The sequence below is a fragment of the Numida meleagris genome, chromosome 3, assembly GCF_002078875.1.
Source record: "Numida meleagris isolate 19003 breed g44 Domestic line chromosome 3, NumMel1.0, whole genome shotgun sequence".
NCBI lineage: Eukaryota > Metazoa > Chordata > Aves > Galliformes > Numididae > Numida > Numida meleagris.
Window position 1 is genome coordinate 63,019,531 of NC_034411.1, and position 17,288 is coordinate 63,036,818.

Genomic DNA, 17,288 nt, shown 5'->3' on the forward strand with positions numbered 1-17,288 from the left:
AAACTGGTGCAAAAGAAGTTAGATACACCTGGTAGGAGCAAAATGCTTAGCTGTGCTGATCTGAGCCTGCAATTTACATGCCAAGTGTAAAATATCTTCACCAGTAGCAGGCCTTTCAATTGTGCGTATAGCCCTGTTTAAGTGCCTGCCTACGTTCGAAAATCCTCTTTCCCATAGTCTGGCTGTAAGACACTTAAAACCTCACTGCAAATCCACAGCAAAGCAAGTCACTGATATTAATTCTCCCAAAGAGGTACTGGTGAGAAGAGTGAAATGGTCACTAGGGCATTATACCTTCTTACAGTGGCTCTTCTAATTGACCTTTGGAAACAGTATAAACAAGTTTAGGATGCACGTATTTTCCAGCAAAGCACTTGGAAAATTGATGCAATTGTATGTCTTTACAGTTAAAGCATCTTTACTGCAGTCTGACAAAAATTTACAACGTCAAGGGTGGAACTAAAGTGAACCTTGTCATTTATATTCTCACCTGAGTACTAAAAATGATGCAAACCAATCATTAGTTCTCTGAGTCTCAGGAATGGATGGGGATGGATAGGGGAAGAAATCAAGGGATCTTTTGGATGGGAGTGCACACCGAGCACCAGAACCCTTACAGTACTGGAAAGGGAGAAACAGTTTTTTTATGAATCCACTTTTGATTGATTGGCATTTGCAACATGAAAAAAGAATCAAAAGTTCAATCCTACACCTTGGATTTTTCCTGTGTCTTATGCTCACATCACAGAAGACTGCACTTTGCAAACTTAGTTTACAGCTAGTTATGTGGAAATAACTCTATCACTATGTTCAAGAGACAGATGAGGCCATGTATTTTCAGAACTGCTCTTTACTGCAAATGTTATTGTTCTGAGCAGAGAACACAAGGCTTTATTTTGTAGAACTCAAGCTAATTTCATACTGTTGTAAAGGCAGCGATGTTCTCAGTTGATATGGGCCATACTGCAAAGATGACAGAAGTCTCATGATACCACACACTGTTTAAAGTATTATTTTTTAAAGCACTGGTGTACTCCAAGCCCTCTTATTGTATGCTGGGAAAGTACAAGCATTCATCAAAACACAGCAGGAATCAGTTCTAAAGCAAGATGCCTGACATTTAATCTTGCCAATAAAATGCTGCTGGCACACAGTTTTTAGGGAAGCCAGGTTATGCGATAAAGAGCCCTTTTCATCCTCTGCTGTCTGTAATTACTACGTACCTGTCAGGAACAAGCAGTGCACATCCTGTCCTGCACATGCAGAAGTACAAGTAGTAAAAAGGTTTTGTAAAGAACACACAGTTTAAAAGCAATCACCTAGATACCGAAGCTATAGGGAAAACAATTTATTGCTACAGATCAACAAACTTCATACCTAAAGTGCAACTCTTCATGACCCATAATCCAAATCTTTAGTAACACAGTTGCCTAACAGCACCTTTTTGCAGAGATAAAAAAAGGAGAGATAAGGAAGAAAATACAAATGCAGTCTGACTCTGGTAGATGCAGTGCATGAGGAGACTTCAGGTTCTGCCTGGAAGCAGGGGGCTTCCAGAGATCTCCACTCTTCAGGTGCTCCCAGATTTCTGCAGTGTATAAAGCTGGCTGCAGGGCTGAACTTTTTAGAGCTAAGGCAGACAGCAACAGACACCAGAGACTATGAAATTAAAGCACTGAATGCAAAAAAGAAAAAGGAAAAAGACACCACTTAAGAACTTTGGTCAATTTTTTATGGCCCCATCCTCTGTTTCCACTAAACGCAACATAGTCCACTGTGGCCTACAGAAACAAGAAAACTGTAGAACAGGCATTTCTGTGAACTCTGCAACTTCGATCTCTTTGTGCCACTGAATGCAGGAGCTTTCATGAACCAAAATCACTCAGCTAATTCAGGATCACTGCTCTTTGCAAGAGGAACCCCAAAATCTGCTTTTGAACCTGCTACAGGTCCATGAGTCAGTTTTGTAGCTCAATAAATGCATGCAAAGTCTGAGTCAACAGTGATACTGTGGCTAATGTTAGACAGGACACTAACTCCAATACAAAATGACAATCTTCAGGAAGTTTAGAAGATTCCAAAAATTTAGAAACATTTAAAAGCTTTTTAGTCATACATTCAAAAGTATCAGTATCAATTATAAGGCTCTTAATTAGCCTGCCTGGTCACTTGGCAATGGCTTACCTTGAGATTTTAACGAGAGAACCTGGTACTGAAACATTATAAAGCTTTACAGCATCACTTAAGGACTCTGAAATTCCATTTAAAAGTCACTTGAATTCTCATTTAGTCAAAGTGTTAAAGTATTGAGATCCTGGGATTTAGTTCAGCTTCAAAGTCTGCAGACAATGCAAGATTCTGACTGTGGATGGCAGCAGGGATAGGAATGCATCCTCCAAGATTTTCATGGAAACAAAAGTGTGAGCTTCACCAGTTTTGAATATAAAGATGACTGGGGAGTAGAAGACAGGAGAAGGTTACAGAAGAAGGAAGGCAGGCAAACAAACAGACAAAAATTTTAAGCCTTACAGGAAATTTGTCTCCAAGTATCCTCAAACCACATAGAAAATCTTGCTTTAACATCCATGTGTCATTTTCATGAAGATGTGTTCTGACTTTTAGCTACCCTCCTGGGCAGCAATTTTAACAGATCCCTGGGTAGGCTTTCCTTCAAAGTACTACACTGAAATGTTTTTCCTCAGATTGACAACATGGGTGGCAAGAATAGTAGGACAGCTCTGTATGGATATGTAATCTGATTGCTGAGCAGCCATCCATCACACATCTGCTTGGCAATCCCCTCCCAAACAAACAGGCTGCATTAATCCATTTCTGTGACATCTCACACTGAACAGCTCAGCTGACACTGCTCCAGTTATCTTTGATAACTTCTATCACACCTAGCATTTTGTGGTTGCTTCTCTGAAATTAATCAGCCAAAAATGTGATAAATAGGGAAAGAGTCTCCATACAGTAATTAGGACAAAATAATTTCATGTAAATTTTACTGGTGGTCTCCAAGAAGCTGCAGCTTCTGACAAATTATTTTAAGTGTCTGGGCAGTGGGAACCAGGAGAACCTGCCACTGGCAGAATATACACATTTACTCAAGAAGTACGTGCTTTCTTAGAATGCAGTGTTATGAAAAAAACACTTGGCCTAAAAATGAGAAGACACAGGAATAAAAGAGACACAGTACTAAGTGTGTGTGCGTTGCCTAGAGAAGGCCAAAAGCGGAACTGACCTGCTGATCATAGTGAGAATTACAAATATCAGGGTAAGAATGAATCACATCATTTGCTTTTAGCGCTGTACTCCTCTTAACCCGAAAAACAATTCTGCATCAGGTTTACTGATAGAAACAATGCTCTGCAAAGATGCTATTTGTGACCTTTACATGCTTATGCATTTCTAGCTTAGCCTACAGGGAAAACTGTTATGAAGATGCTAAAGTTACCTAGAAAAAAACAAACTTAGGAAGGAACAACATTATGACTTGGATACCAACCCTACATAAAATTAGCAGCAAGTATTCACTGATCCTGAGATCTTCACCATGGAAATATGACATTCTCTGTATACTGGAAAAATTTTCACTGGAATTTAACTCCTTTAAAGATAATCACAGATATATTCACAATATATAAAAATAAATGTTTGAAAAAGTCTTAGCATCAGAACTCAAATTTCTAATCATTTTTTTAAATACTTGCTCTATTTCTCCACTTCATAGATGAAAAAAAATAACAACTCCAAGTGTCGATGGAGTTTCCCCATTGTGATCCATCTGTTATAGCAGATAATCTCTATTTCCATCATGGCTTTTCTGCACATTCCAGCAGTTTGGAAGATTTTGTCTGGCACCTGACAAACTGCATTTATACGTATTTTTATGTAAAGTGCTTTCTTGGTGTTAACTGATTTAAAGTTTAAGGAATGTAAGTGTCATATATCTTTACAGATAACAGTCCCACATATCTCTGTCCAACAAGGCAGAAGTGTGAGTCAAAATTGTTCCTTTTGACGTATCATGAGAATGGGAACCTTCTATTCCAGTTCTTTTACTCTTTCAATGTCATCAGAACGGCTGGAATAAAATGAGATTTGGAATTTTACTCTCAGTAGACATGACATTTACAAAGATATTTCCAGTATGTGCTCATATTCATGTATTGGTAATTTCAAGAAAAAATCTGTTTCAGATTTAAAATTTCTACGGTTGGTTTCTGTTCAGCATTGGTTGTTGTTTTTTTTTTTTTAAATTGGAGGGAGAAATTGCGCAGTTGTATTTCTTTCAATCCTTTAATGCTTTCTAAGCAAACTATATTTTCATCTGACTTCAGAGGCCTGTCATTATGAGGCTTTCTACTCAAAAGCCAAGCCTGTAATCTTGCTACAATTTTGCATGACTGAATGGGAAATAGGAAGCAAACAAATATACTCCTTTATCACTGCATCCCAATTCTTGCGTGTCCCCTATATCTCACTGCCAGCTCCACTCAACCTCACATTTTAGTGGATCCATTCTCTGGACTTTCAGTGGAAAAAGCCAAAAGACTATGTCAAAGACCAGCAATTCCACAATTTCACCTGTCAGTTCAAACAGTCAAGCCATCTGAAACAATATGTGACATAAAATGTGATAGAAAGGTTGTTTGGCTCCACCTCCTTTCCCCTACTCTCCCCTCTTTCAGTGAGGTTTTAAATAGCATTGTTTGTAAACTATTTTTGGGAAGAAGAACCTAAGAGGAGCCTAAGGAGGAGGAGCAGAGCTGGCAGAATTTCTTTACAGTGGTCAAGCACCACAGCAGGCTGCCCAGGGAAGTGGTGGAGTTCCCATCCTTGCAGGTATTTAAGAGATGTATGGATCTGCCACTGAGAACATGGTTTAGTAATGGGACTTGGAAGGTCAGGTTGACTGTTAGACTTGGTGATCTTGAAGGACTTTTCCAACATAGATGATTCTACAATTCTATTCCTAAGCTATAAACCATGATATAAAGAGCTAAGTCACAGTCAGCATTTTGAGTCCTTCATTATTTTGTGATGGTCTGAGAACTTATATCAGGTATAAATGTATATATTAACAAAAAATATAGTCTACTCATCAAATGTTGTATTTAGGATACTTGTGTTTTTTAGTAATTAGGAGTTAAACACAAGAAGAATTGTTCATCTAATAAAATCACATTAAAAGTCAGAAACAGCATTCCCATGCCCTTACAGTGAACAGTCAGTCAGCAGCAGAACAGGGCTTCAGCCTGGATCGTGCGAAGATTTATGCATCTCAATCTGTATGCTTTCTTGCACCGGGACTACTCACATATAAGTAAGCACATACAATATCAAGATGAAGAGAAGGTAACCTCAGTTTTGAGGAAAACTAAGAGCTGACAGTGTTTGTGAGAAACGCTGATCGTTTCAGTTAAGATTTATTTCCAGTGAATGGTAAAGTAAGCAACATTTTCATCAATATCATTAAAAGATTCACCTGGGAACCAATTTGTCTGTGATCCACGATTTGCATTTTATTTCCAATATACTTATGACATAGATTTAAGAAATAATCCTTTGCAAACACACCACAGAAATGATGTTTGTAATCAAAGAGTACATCAGGCATTAAATGAGCTATATGATGCAGGTCCGTCAATCTTTAAAAAAACAACAGGGATAAAGAAAAGGTAAATACTGTACTATTACGACAGTATGAAATGCAAAGTATTTATATCTAACATACAGTATATAAACTATTTTCTTGAGATAGCACAAGAATAGAAAATGCAAGCAAATTATTTACTGCACATAAGAAGCCAAAAAATTTTTTAAAAAAAAGCAGCAGCAAGGTTATTTCAGATAGTAGATTCTACTCTTACTGTCATCTGGTTCCCAGCCTACTAAAGATGTGTGATTTTATTTCAAAGCTGGAGCTAATGAAGAAGCAGATGGATGAAGCACAAAGCATTCCCAGGCCCTCACACCTACAGAATGTAGACATTTTATGGACAGCTACACTCAGTTTCACAAGTTCTACAGATGTCCCCATTATTACATTTTGCAAAAAAAATGATCTTCTAACAGCAGCTTTGCCATTCTGGGCCTGGTCCCTAAATTGACTACAGATGATGGGAGCCTTTCCATTTACTTCAGCAAATTTTGGTTCAAGATCCCCGATACACCAGTCACTAAAGGTAAAGATAGAAAAGATGTGTTACATAGTGCAGCTTGGCAGCCTGTCTGGTACAAATACGTATATAGTTAAAAGCGTTATGATGTTTTATTTCCTGATACCCAGTAGCAATTTTGGAAGTAATACAATTCCTGTTTTGGGGTGGGAATGAGTAACAGCCACCAAATTAAAAATAATGAAATATCATAGACATTGAAGGCTGCAAAAAATTTTACAATTGACAGTGCTGCCCTTTAGAGAGCATTAAAAAAGTAACCCTTCCTTAGATAACTATTTGATCCTAGAACAGCACCATATTCTGAGAATAAAATGAAGACAGTAAGACCAAAAAGGAGGAAAAAGTCATGGTAGTGCTTCATATTTGACAGGGGCTGTTTGACAGGAAGGAGGAGCCTCACCCCCATGGCAAGGGCAGCAAACCCTTGGTAGAAAAAAGCCACGTGCATCGGAGTCATACTCCTGGTAAAGCTGTTGCTGATGAAGAAAAACAAAACCAGGACACCTCTTGGCATTCCTTGATGGTTAGCAGCAAACATACAGACCTGTGAATCTCAGTTAAATATGCAGATTGAGTGTCTACGAAAGGACATCATTTTAAGCTTAAGAATAAATAATCTGGGCTACATTCCAGTAGATTTGAATTGTCTTTTTTTTTTTTTTTTTTTTTTTTAATAAGGAAGGTTTCCTTCAGGGGAAATCAGTCTTGGCCACAATACCCACATGCAAACCATCTTAGATGAGTTTGTATCAAGCCAATTAAGACTTTTCTAGGACAAGAGTGAATATTTCCACTTGCTAGAAACCATCCAGCACTGAGCATAGGTCACTGAAAACCAACCCTGACATTCACTACAATTTACAAAAGGCTATGAAAAGTGCAAACATTTCCACCTGTAACTGATTTTTTTTTTTAATGTGTAATGTTTCCCACAGCCTCAGCATATATCCCAAACCCCCAAAGATAAGATTAAGTCAAAGCGTTTAAAATGAAAGAAAAGCTCTCCTTTATATGCAATGTTTCTGATTCACAGGCTTGCAGCCAGCCACACTACAGTCAGCCACCCCTAGCACACTCCATGAAGCAATCAGCAGGAGCGCTGGCTGCAGTCAAATTCTTGTGATTTAAATTGATATCTATTTTTAAATTACTATTTGTAGATCCATATGTTGTGACTCATTGAAAACTTGCTAAGATATTATCAGTGTTAATGAAACTAGAGAAGAACACTGTAACAGACCCAAGCAGTGTGTGGGACCCATGTATCCTCCACACGTAAGGGCAGGTAAATTCCTGTCACATTTCACCCATTCTTCTCCACGATGCTTACAGGCAGCCAATAAAAGCACCCATTCATAAAGATTCTGGAAATCTGTGTGTAGCTTTAAGATCCGTTGTTGGCATAACATTTATTTTATTTTCAGAATCTTTTGAATATTATGTTCTCTTTTTGTTCTTTTCAGTATTTGACACTGTAAGCTCTTCATATCTTCAAAAGACTACTTAGAAATGGTATTTTATCATACATTTTAGTAGCACAGATTTGAACAATTCTAACACTAGCATAGTATAATGCTTGAAAACAAACTAGAAGTCTATTTTTAGTTCAGATTTGTCACAAAAACACAATTGGATCAACTGTTCCTTTAAATCTCTCACTTTTTGTTGTTATTTTCAAAAAAATATAATTGCTGCTGCCTCTGATTTTGCCTAAGAAAGTATGTTGTTAGCTTTTGGTTTGGGGAGTAGCTGAAGGAAGAGAATTTTTATTAAAAAGGGAGACTCTTTGTTCCATTAGTGAAAGTAGGAGAAATCAAACAACTTAGCAGAAAAGCTATTAGAGAACATACTAAGAACCTGGATACTTAGATTGAGAAAACTTGAAGAATGATAGAGGAAATGCATAAAGAAGGCCTGAACATTAGAACAAAACAACGGAAAACTTTTATTTCTCCTTTACCAGTCACTTCACAATATCTCTAACATTAAAATATTAAGGGCCTTAAAACAGACTCCAGGAATCTTACACAGAAGGAGAATACACCAATATGTAGAAAATATAGAAATCACTTAATGTATCTTTAAGAAAATGTTTCACAAGTGAGACTGAGGAATGGGATATCTGGGGGAGAGGTATGCTAACCCCTTTTTGCCAGCACAGTAACTTTATGAAAACATTTACACAGACTGCAGTCATTTTTCCAGTAAATGGAGAGAAGACAGACATCTCTGGGTTAAAGAGTATAGATTAGCTTTAAATAGTGTAGGCTGTAAAACTGAAAAGCCCAATCCTTAACATCATCCCTCACCAAGGCAACATTTTGTTCATCATTCCCATCCACATTTGCTAGCTCCCTATGCTGGCTCTCAACTATCCAGATCTCTCATTTTCACTACTGCACGAGCACCATCTATGAATGTGTCCCAGAATCAGTCTGAAGAAAACTCTCCAGTAGCTGCATTTACTGAGCTCCAGCATCACCAGCCTATACAAGAAAACAACCGACTGCTTTAATGGAAAAGGGAGGAGGCCTGAGAACAAGCAGAAGCAGAGGTTTATTCACCAAGTGAGAGCACAACAGCTTTTCCAAGCATGGGTTCGCCTTCCCAGCCTTGCAGGATGTGTGGGAAGAACCCGGCCAATGTCTGGCCCCACCTGCTTCTCCCTCACCAGCCTGGGGATGACTGGCTGCTGCCAGGGGAGGAACAATGGTGAAACTGGGAGAGGGAGCAGGCTGCATTCCCACAGGCACACACATGTGGAGGAGAATGCCAACTACCAAGACCAGCCACGCTCTCGGGGGGTTTTGTCCTACAAAGCTCACACCTGGCTAAAGTACATCCAGAACTCATGGGAGGGAGAAAAGGATTTCATTTTCTCAGTTCAGATTCAGTGATTTTCAGAACTAAACAATGAAAACAAGACAGCATTTTTTCTTCATGCCTGATGCTAGATGAATGGCTTAACTCTCTACAGGGACCTCACAGGCTGTTCTCAATTCATATAAAATGACTTTCTCAAAGGAGCAAAACTGAACAAAACAGAATGAGGACTTCTTAAAAGATTGATTTGCCAATAATGTCTTCATTTTTTTTTGGTGACGAAAAGACACAAGAGTCTCCACAAAGTTTTTTAGTTCAGCTATGATGTGACCTGAATTTGCTGATGTCTAGTTATAGCTGAGTCCATAAATTACCTCCACAATTCTAAAGTTATTCTCAAAAAGCAGAACACATAGTGTTAATTTCAATAAGTCATCTTTTCTTCAGTTTCATAAATGATCAGTACACTTCAGTCTTCGGGTGAAAGGGGAAAATCCCTGTAAAAATGTTTTGTATTCACGGCATCTTATTAGAAACGGCTATTCAGAGAGATAATCGAGTTAAACTTGTAGTTTATAAAGCAAGTTTGTAGATTCTAAAATACTTTTATGAAAGTATTTTATAATCAGCATGTATAGCATGATCATGTAGTAGGTGTAAGATGAAGCAGGAGACATTTTCTAAACAGCAGAACTAAGAACAGATGCTGATCTCAGCTCCTCCATCCCAACAAACAGCCCAAACCACAGAAGCAGCCTTCTTCTGTGGGCTTTTTGGTGGCCCTGCTTTCCCAAGAGACTAATCAACAGGCAGGATACATTCCAGTAAAACAGAAAGGGGTTCCCTCTGTTTCTCTTACCCCAAATGCAGACCCTAAGCCTCTTAGATGGGTGCTCTGATCACATAGGCACCTGGTAGGCAGCTAAGTACTGGATTTTTTCCACCTACGCACATACATTTAGGCATACTGGGAACCTAGCCATTCAGTTCTTACTTTTTCATGAATGTGAGTCAGCTTCTCCAGAGCTTTCTGGATCATCATCTTCTAATGACCTTAACACCCGAATCCACTTCAGTCAAGTCAGAGTTGCTACAGCTGCCTTGCATATCACATTAATGGTGGAGGAAAGCCAAGAAGCCATTCTAACAGCTGAAGGAAAACAAGCCTATATCCTGGATGTTGTTTTTGTCTAATAGAGGATTGCTACCTACTGAAGGCCAGTTAGAAACAGCTACATTGCTACATGGTACAATGTCTACTCAGTACTTCTCATTTAAAAAAACAAAAACACATACAGAAATATCATGCACCCACAAGCTGCTTAAAAACTCATTAAAATTCTACAAATGCTCCTTTTGCCTAATTCTAGCATGTCTTACTCAATTATTCATGGACATCAATGTTCAGTTTAAATATTTTAATAATTGGAAAACTGAGCAATCAAAGAAATTGTAATTTTGATTTATGTATTATGGGAGAAAACTTTCCCATTTTAATTTCAGCCCTTAACTTAGTGACAAAACAGGCACATTTCTTCAGGAAACAGAATAAAACAAAGTACATCTTTGTTAAAAGTAACAGAACTCCAAATCCTGTTGCTTAGCATAGTGTAATAAAATGAGGTATTTTTAATGGCAGAAATCTTACAAACCCAACACTAAAAAAGCAAACGCTATATAAGAAAAGCAGAATCTGAGAAAAACATCATCAGACTGCACCAGAAGATCAGAAACCCAGAAGTGACTTAGCTGCGACAGCTGTTACCTCAAACAGTGATGTACTTATGGCAGAGGAGGACCAGTACTGCTATTTAAGCATGCACAGCTGAATGACAAAGGCCAGTGTTTAAATGATGCCCAGTTAGCTTCCTTCTTTCCCTTATCAGAGATGCTACCTCATCCTCATATTAGCCAGCATCCCTTTCCACTCTCCAAGCCTAGTGGAAAAGAGGAAAATAGATCACTGTTGTTTCTTTTGTGAAAGTGTACCAACTCTGACTCAACTGTAGGGACAGTCTTAGAAATAGGGTAAGTACAAAAGTGCTTTCACTAAATAAGACACCACGGAAGACTGCCTTGTCTGCCTCTGCCATCTTACTTGTTGCTTTTCCCTAAATTTCTCTCTTCCAGCTGTGGTTCCTCCACCAGTACATCTGGCAAGTGGGAGCGTGGGAGCGAAGGGTATGCAAAGTATGGACAGCACAAGTGGAAACATTTACAAAGCATGTTCCTCTCCAAGTCTTGAAGATTTCAGATTCAGTGAACCTCTCCAGCCTTCTTCCTTCTTTTTTTTTTCCTTTTTTTTTTTTTAATCAGTCATGAAAACACTAAATCATTCTTGAGTATCTTTTGCTTTGATGATCTCCACAAATTATTTTCAACACTTATTATCCACAATAGTGAATGATTCCTTCAACTCTATTTGCATTTTTTGACAGTCCTTCGACACACTAAATGGAAAAGACAGTCAGACTTGGGTACTAGCTATCACTCTTCCCTAAACCATCTGGATCCTGTTTCTCAGGGAGAAACCCCCTGCAAAAGGATCTGAGGGAAACCCAAGACATACAAAAACACTTCTGAGGCTTTTCTTCAGTTTTTGGAAAGCTACAGGCATAGCAGAAGACTCAGTTAGCTACTCCAAGGTCCCAGCTTTATTTCCCTAGCTTGTGAAAACACTTGGCAAAGTTATTACAGATTTTTCTACAGGAGGTAAACCTTTCATATGAATATTGGACTGCATATATCCCCATTGAGCTTGCCAAACAAAGTATCATAAGGCTAAATATGCCTTGTTTTGCTGCTCTGCCTTCCTACTAGACAGATACTAAAAAGAAAAAACTAAACTGAATGAAATGAGAATGTATACTAACATGCTAACAAGGGCCAGCAGATGGATTAGGTTTACAAGGCAGGACTAGCATAGAATTGTCACAAAGATGAAATGCCTTGTTCTCCAGCCTCATCTGATCCACTCAAAATACCTTTCTAGATGAGATGACAAGAACTGTAATGGTAACTCTTTTTTGTTTGTTTGTTTTAATAAATGAAATGCCAAAGGAACAGAGCTTTACAGATGACCTGAAAACAAAACAAAAAAATCAGGAACAAAGGAATAACCGAATAACAGCAATATGGGAAAAGAAGGAAAACAAAGCAGAAGTCTCTGGTTTCCTTAAGCCTTTTAACATATGTTAAAATTACTATCAAATTATATATTTTTGCATCAAAAACTAGCTGTCTGCATCAGCCCCATACAGATAGATGTCAACATGCATACTTGAATGAATATTTTACCTGAACTGCAGCACACTGCTTCATAGCATCTTTATGCAAACAGTGAGATGTTGTACAGCTTATCACTTAGGCAAAACCCTACTGATTTACAAGAATTCAGCATCCTTATTTGCCAAGGTTCCTTTTGTTTTTGCTGTTTTCACTGAAGAGCAGTTGAAGCATTCTTTCCATTCCCCAAAACAACTCATGCCAAATGGATGAAATGCATCAGTGATCCATATATAAGTATGTGTTTCTCTGGAACAGAATCACCTCTTCACTGTTCTTTGCTTTAGTATGAACAAATCTGATTTTAATCAAGTGCTGATATCACGAGGCAGCAGAACTTAGGCAACCAACCAAGTAGAAAAAATTAATTGTATTAATAACAACTACACATGAGTTTCAAGTAGTTCTGAAGAAACTAGAACCAAAAGGGCACTGGGGTAGAAACAACAGTGTAGATGTCTCACCTGGCATATTTAAACAAAAAGGAGAACTACTTTATTGACTCCAATATTCTGTAATTAATGCATTTAAAAAAGCAGAGAAAAGCAAGAACTGTATGATGTTAGAAAAAAATCATTGTGTCAAAGGGCCTCTGTGAGCGCAAAGCTTTGAAAACCACAACTAAGGTCACACAATCAATATGAAAATATTGACAGCAAAGTCTCAGCAGTTTTACGCTCTCTGGGCTCTCATTGGATGATACTACAGTCTGTATCACTGGCTTTTATTAGTGAACATGATGGTGTAGAAACACTTCCTAGCATTCAGAGAAATCTTATGTATGTAGGTGGCAGCAGAGAGGCAGTCTGACAAAATGGTGTCTGATATGGAAGTGCATCTGAAGTAAAGATGTGTCATTGAATTCCTCCATCGGGAAGAAATGGCAGTCACTGAGATTCATAGAAAAATAGTGGTTTGTAGCTGAGAATTTGCTCTTTGTATCTGTTGCAATTTCCATGGAAATAAATAGGAGGCATTACTTTCAGAACAACCTACATATGTATAGTCTTGGTTTTATTATGAATTACAGAATGCGCTAAGATATTCTGCAACATTAGAGCATAACAGTAAGGTTCAATTTTTCAAGAGGTAATAATCTGATACTATTTACTCAGAGATCTAAAAATTGAGGAGGGTATCTCATACATCTTCCATTTCAAACAGATGGAACTTCTTCGAATTTGTCATTTTTTAAAGTGTCCAGCAACTCTACCAAAATTGCAGTAGTCTCTCTCCATGAACTACACAGCCATGTGTAAGCACCTTTTTCATATCTAATGCAGCAGTTTTGCTGCTCTGCTCTACCATGCCTAGCTCTGCTGCTTTCACAAAAGGAAAATGCATGACATGAGTAGCACATTGTGCTTTTCTGCTATCAAAGGAATGCCTGAAGGCAGAGCATTAGCTCTCTTCACTCATGCGTCCTGCACATATGGAAGGACAGTTAGCCACTGGAGAAGGTAGATGTGGGATGGAGAATACTCAGCACTCAGTATCTTCTATACGCCATGTATGCAGCATCAGACCTAGGACACAGCACTCCGCACTGAAAGAAAAATGGGAAGGATGCTTCCAGTGTAAAAGCAACCAAGATAAACACATCAGTGAAGTAGTTCTCCCCCAGCTACTCTAGATAACTTCTACAAATCATTGTCCAAGCTAAACTTATCCATGATTGGTGCTTAAAACTGTCCTATCATCACTTAGATTTCTCTAATTAAGACCTCTTTCTCAGAATCATTTATACTTCTTCAGTCTCAGTCAGACACACTTACATCCTCTTAATAACATGAATTTTGTGCCACTTAATCTATCAGCTCTGAATTCAGCACAGCAACTTACCTACTTCTGTATTTTAATTGTGCTTGGCCTTGAATTTCAGAGTGCAAGTAGCCACTTGTTTCCTGCTGTGGCTCACATCTCTCATTTCTTCTTAGACTACAACAGCTTCATAAAAGGTTTGATTTCAAGCACCTTAGTCAATGAGTACCTTCTACAGAAGAGCACTAAAATAACATCACTGGGCTAAAATAGCACCATTTTCACATTGAGACTAACACTAAAGCACACTGTTGATGAATGAGGGAAGTGTAATTAGTAAGAGCTCACAGTATTGTGTAAGCCACTATTATTTAGAAGAGCCCTCTACACTTACTGTTATGCTTTTGACGTACTACTGATTCTGAAATTCTGCATCACTAAAGGACAAGTTCACCAGCAGAGCTAACATGCAAGCAAGAAATCAGATGGATTTCATTAGCTGATAACACACCAAGCTCTACTGCTGCTAAGGGACTTGGCAGCCAGCAAGCTATGTTTATGACCTGAAGCTTTGCAAGTGCAGGGGGAAGGGGCCAGGGGGACGTACTCTATATGTGTGCTGCAATTTTTGCTCTTTTTTTTTTTTTAAAAAAAACAAGGCTGTTCCAAAGGTAATGCTCCACTGCCAGACATCACAAGTCTGTGCTGATACCATGACAGATGTCAAATTTCATCTATCCTACCTGATAACTAGAAGAGATGTGCATCTCTGGAATAATTATAAAGAAAAGCAATACTGCACAGTCTTATGGGTTTCTCAGTTATGGTGGTGACTACCACAATTGTTGACAAACCTTCCAAAATTATTAATCTTCAGATTCATCTGAGTATCTTCAGAAAAGTTCATGAGGTAAAGGCTAAAGACAACACAAAACTACTTTACAATCAAGAGTTAATGAAAGGTAGGAAAAATAAAGAATGATCTTTTACTGTAACCAAAAACATATTCCAGAAATGAATGACATAGTCAGACTTCCAGTAGCACTTACTTCATTGGCCACACATCCACTGTATGCAAATGCAAACAATACCTCAAAGTAGCTTTTAAAAGAGAGGAAAACACAGCAGACGTAAATGAAATTTAGTGATTTTTCTCCTTCTGAATCTTCCTTGTCATATTCAAAATGCACCCCATCTTTCCAATACTGTTCTTCTGAACCTGCAAGGAATCTGCTTTTGATTTTTTTTAATCTAGACTAATTTTACAGAATTTTTATTCTGTATTTATAGAAAACTACCTTGTTGGTACTTTTTTTTAATCTTTTCCAGCAAGTCACCTTGGTTTTCTTACTTCAGTAAACCTGCTTATAATTGACATCATAATGTACATAGGTCACTCTAAAAGTAATGCCTCCTATTTATTTCCATGGAGAATACAACAGCTACAAAGAGCACAATAACATCAACTCATAGAGCAGATTCTCAGCTACACAACACTATTTTTTCAACATAGCCACTACCATTAGCGATGCTTTTTCACCGTGAACATACAAGGGCCTGCATGCTGCACTCACAAAAAATCATCACCAGCTGAGGAGACCCACTCTCTCACAGCTGCAATGATGGCATTATTGCTAGGAAGATGTTGTCCATGCAGTCCATCTTTTGTTGGCTCAAACAGATCAAAGTCAGAAGGCACCAAATCCAGACTATACATTGGGTGTGGCAGCCACAGCCAAGACTGACAATGTGCTCCAGTTTTCAAACTAGAATGGGGCCTGGCATTATCATGCTGCAAGAGAAATGCTGTCTTCTCCTCTCACCTGACACTAGAAGTTCAAGCCTTCAGCTTAGTCAGTGTCACAATATAGCAATCAGGGTTGATGGTTTGTCCAAATTCCAGGAAATCCAGAAGGAAGACCCCTTTCCTATCCCACTTAATAGGACATAGTTGTGACACCATGTCTCATCACCAGTAAAGATGCGGTCTAGGAAACTGTCACGTTCAGCCTTATATTGGTTCAATAATTCCTAACAAACTTGTATACGGTGTTCTTTCTGTTCCTGTTTAAGCATTTGGGGGCCCCATCTGGTGCAAACTTTGCGATATTCCAACATTCCCATCATCATTTCCAACTCATTGAAGCCGATATTCAGCTCCATACACAGTTCCTGGTTGTAATTTGCCTATTTGCACAGATGAGCTGATTGAGACTCTCTTCATTTCATGATGTGACAGCTGTGCGTGGCCATCCGGAAAGTGGCTTGTCTTTTATGTCACTGAAACTGCTCACCACTGCTGGAACGCATCATCCACTGCCTCACTGTACTCACATCCACCATTTGGTCTCCATAAACATTCAGTGAGCACTGAAGAATGTCAGTGGGTGCTATTTTTTTTTTTCCATATGGAGAAATTCAATGACACACCTTTGCTTCATATGCACTTCCATGTCAGACCCCAATTTGTCAGACTGCCACTCTGCTACCATCTGTCACACCACAATAGAATATAATGGAATATTGGTGAGAAGGTTCAGCCTCTACTGTCATACCACCAACAACCACCTCTGACATTGTGGGCCAATAATATAAAATAGGAGGCATTACTTCTGGAGCAGCCTTAGTAATATATACTAAAATACATTCTTCAGTAAAATCAGAAAATTTAGGAGTTTTAGCAATTCTAAAGCAGTATACAGAAGAAAAATTTTTACTCCCTGAAGAATGTCAGGCAATTCCAAACGCAGTTCTGCATATTTTCTTGTTTCTTCAGGGAATTCATTTCCTATTCTTTTGAAACTTCGCACACACACTCAACAACAACAACAACCTTCCCAACAACCTTTTAATTTTATACTACTTCTTTTATGTTTTCAATGACCTTTGATCCCACTGCTCATGCAATGTACATTTTATTCTAGCGGGATATACAATAAATGTTTCTGCACTCCTCTCCCTTTCCCACACAAGGGCTCCTTCTACACGATGAAAAGGGAAGACAAGCTTGTTCAAGAGAGCAGAATTAGCACCCACAGGGCCCTCTTCTGCATGCCATATACATGAGATTACAAGGGAAAATGTTTGGGGTGATGGGTTGTTACAGTAATGAGCATGACATGCTTTTTTTTTTTTAATAAATAAATCAGGCCTTGCTGCCTAACTTTCCAAATGCCTTCTTAAGGAAGGAACATGGACAAAGGGCAGTTATCTGGCAAAGAGATAATGGAC

At 38.4% G+C, this 17,288-nt stretch overlaps 1 protein-coding gene and 1 long non-coding RNA gene across 3 annotated transcripts in view; both read right to left on the reverse strand.

Moving 5' to 3' along the window:
• SLC35F1 (solute carrier family 35 member F1) overlaps nt 1-17,288 on the reverse strand; it is a 259,103-nt gene that overhangs the window by 192,696 nt on the left and 49,119 nt on the right. The window lies entirely within an intron of this gene.
• LOC110395948 overlaps nt 5,370-17,288 on the reverse strand; it is a 36,256-nt gene continuing 24,337 nt past the window's right edge. The window contains exon 3 of the long non-coding RNA XR_002436704.1: nt 5,370-6,185. This is a non-coding gene — a long non-coding RNA (uncharacterized LOC110395948). The remainder of the gene's footprint in view (nt 6,186-17,288) is intronic.